The 3,188-nt window shown below is 38.6% G+C and overlaps 1 non-coding gene across 1 annotated transcript; it reads left to right on the top strand.

Moving 5' to 3' along the window:
* Positions 1-2,163: 2,163 nt before the first annotated feature.
* On the top strand, positions 2,164-2,236 carry TRNAR-CCU (transfer RNA arginine (anticodon CCU)). The gene has a single exon. It is a non-coding gene; the product is annotated as a tRNA-Arg (tRNA).
* The last annotated feature ends 952 nt before the right edge of the window (positions 2,237-3,188 follow it).

The raw sequence follows: 3,188 nt of genomic DNA on the forward strand, positions 1-3,188 counted from the left end.
CAATAAGAATTCTTCTATTTGAGGAGTCAGCCACCAGAGGGTGGCACACATTCTCTCTTTCTCCATGGAGGGTGAACATTATCTGACCTGCTATTGATATAACTTACTGCAGGAAGGACTGGGCCCCTGTCTGCTTGCTTCCCCTGCCCCTGTGTTACCTCCTGCCCTCATCTGCTGGGGTCTGGGCTGTGTCAGAGCATTCCCTCTGGTTTCCTGGTTTCTAGCCTTCCATGGTGCTGCCAGAGAGGTATTTATGACTACACAGCTTTCTTGTTTAAAATTCTTCATGGGCATTGTCTCTTTAGGGGATTCCGTGGCATCTATTTTAGCCATTTATCACAGGAAATTGCAATGGTTTGTTTATGTACCTGCCTTCTACACAAGCATCCTCTAAGATGAGATCTTAGCTCCATTCTTTCTTTATTTTTGTTTTTGGTAGCCCGAACTCCTAGCCGGATTAAATGAAGAGTTCGTCATCATTGAGAAACTCTACCATCCCTATAACATTTTGACAAACATAGAAGTTCACTCGCTGTCTTTGCCTTGCCTTTGATTTACATACTAGAAGACAAAGGAGGGGTCTGAAATGATGCCTTGAGGGGGGCATTCCTTGTTATAGCCACTTGAAGAGGGCTCTGGAGTTCACCATTGCTTGAAACATACATTTATGTACTTTAAAAACTGAACATCTTAAAGGGGATTTGCTCACAGCTGACAGCAAGAAGGATATCTGGACTAGAGACTGAGGCATGTGATAGGTAGGGTGCCTGGGAGATCAGGAGGGAGCAAGACAGTTGTCCCAGGGGAGGTTTCCAACAAAATACTTAGGTCTCGCAATCAAGTGGGGGCTAGCCTTGTTTGCACCAGCAGTGCCTCTCCTGGACCATTTTGACACCAGTGCTCTGTTTTACTAACCCAGATAAATGGTCAATTAAAAAAGTTTTGATTCTTTTTTACTTGGGAATGCACAGGCACATGATAAAAAAGAAACTCAAGTAGTATAAAAGGACAAAATAAAATTTGTTTTAAAAAGAGCAAGCAAGAATCTTTCATTTTGTCTATTTCATCTTCCTTAGTTTTTATTTTTCCTGATAGAAAATACGCTACTTTCCCCAATGTTTGAAACTACTTTATTTTCAAAAGGATTGGTAAGTTATCATCATAGTTTTATAAGCTTCCTGATCTGAGTTTTAAAGAGGTCCCATCTAAAATGTGGTCATGCAGTTATTCATATTTATACACATTCTCCTCAACTCGGGGTTTACAAAACTCGTAACACACTTACCTCCATCAGCACTGAGCAGCTGGTGTAGGATATTGGCTAGAAATGAGCATGGTGGGAAAACCAGATGCCTAGTTTCTGCACCAATTAGTTGGAAATGAAAGTTGGATTGAAACCCTCAGAATAACTTGAGTGTGCAACCTTTCCCTTCTCACATCTTGCTGGCAAACGATGTCCAGCATGGGAAAAAAAAAATCTGGAGTTGAATAGAGGATTATTCTGTTTTGTCTAGACATAATTCTATGCCTAGACTTAGAAAAATTTAGAAGAATAGGTGAAAATTATTGCTATATCTAAATAATTTCCAGTTGTATGAGATCTTAAGGCAAAAATATTTTCAAGGAATGTTGATATTTCAAAGAAGCAAATGAGACTTCTATATTTTGGATTTGATGATTACTTAATACAGACTCCATTTTGAAGATATAAAAATTTAAAGGGTGTTGACAATTTAAATATTTTTTAATGTGGTCCCTATTGCATTGTTTAAAAAGCTGTGGAAATGAAAAAAAAAGATTACAGACTGGAAGCATGCTAAAGCTTTGGGGAAAATCTGGTGTTTCAAAGGCAGATGATAAAAAGAATCAAGAAAAAATATCTTGAGACACAAAACAAGAGAACCCATTGGAGAAAGGGATTTTTATGACAAGTTGAAGGTTCCATAGCATGTTGACCTATATAGTTGTCATTCAAGATGAAAGCGTTTGGTGTTTTGCTATGTGCAGAGAGGCGTTCGGTAAAAATTGTTGCTGGTGATGAAAAGTTTATTATGGAGAAAAAAGGAATTTTGTGGACGAAGGAAAGGAAATTTGTAAGACAACACATCACAAATGTCTTAAATGACCTTAGAATATTTTTAAAAATATAGATAACTGGGAACTTCCTTGGTGGTCCAGTGGTTAGGACTCTATGCTCCTAATGCAGGGGGCACAGGTTTGATACCTGTTCAGGGAACTAAGATCCTGCATACTACATAGGCTGCACAGCCAAAAAAGAGTAAAGTTAACTGATTCATGTAATTACATATAATGTAAAATAATCTGAAAAATGAAAAAAATATGTATGTATAACTGAATTACTTTGCACTATACCTGAAACATTGTAAATCAACTATAATACAAAATTTTTAAAAGGTATATAGATAACTGAGTAAACTATTTTCTTCAAGTATACAATAAGGATTTGAAGTGATTATGTGAGCAAATAAAGTAATTCATTCTACCCTAAAACATTTCAGATAGAAATAAAAATTGAATTTCCATAGCTTTCTGTGCTGTACTTAGTTAGTCGTGTCCAACTCTGCAACCCCATGGACTGCAGCCCACCAGGCTCCTTTGTCCATGGGATTCTCCAGGCAAGAATACTGGAGTGGGTTGTCATGCTCTCCTCCAGGGGATCTTCTCAACTCAGGGATTGGACCCAGGTCTCCTGCATTGCAAGTGGATTCTTTGCCAGACTGAGTTACCAGGGAAGCCCAAGATTACTGGAGTGGGTAGCCTATCCCTCTTCAGGGGATCTACCCGACCCAGGAATTGAACTGGGGTCTCCTGCGTTGCAGGCAGATTCTTTACCAGCTGAGCTACCAGGGAACCCCCAGTAGCTTTTTATTGACATACAATGTTCAGTGATTCACCTAACCTGGTAAAAGCATGTGTTATAGATAACTGTTCAGATTATGTATTAAATATTTACTGTGATTTCTGAAGTTCACATGTTGACAAGCTTTTTTTTTTGGTTTTAATGAGGACCATTTTTAAAGCCTTAATTGAATTTGTGACAATATTGATTGCTTCTGTTTTACATTTTTGGTTTTTTGGCTGCAAAGCATGTGGGAATCTTAGCCCCAACCAGGGATAGAATCTGTACTCCCTGCATTGTCTTAACCACTGGACCACCAGGGAAGTCA

Source organism: Dama dama, chromosome 23 (assembly GCF_033118175.1).
Source record: "Dama dama isolate Ldn47 chromosome 23, ASM3311817v1, whole genome shotgun sequence".
NCBI classification, from domain to species: Eukaryota; Metazoa; Chordata; class Mammalia; order Artiodactyla; family Cervidae; genus Dama; species Dama dama.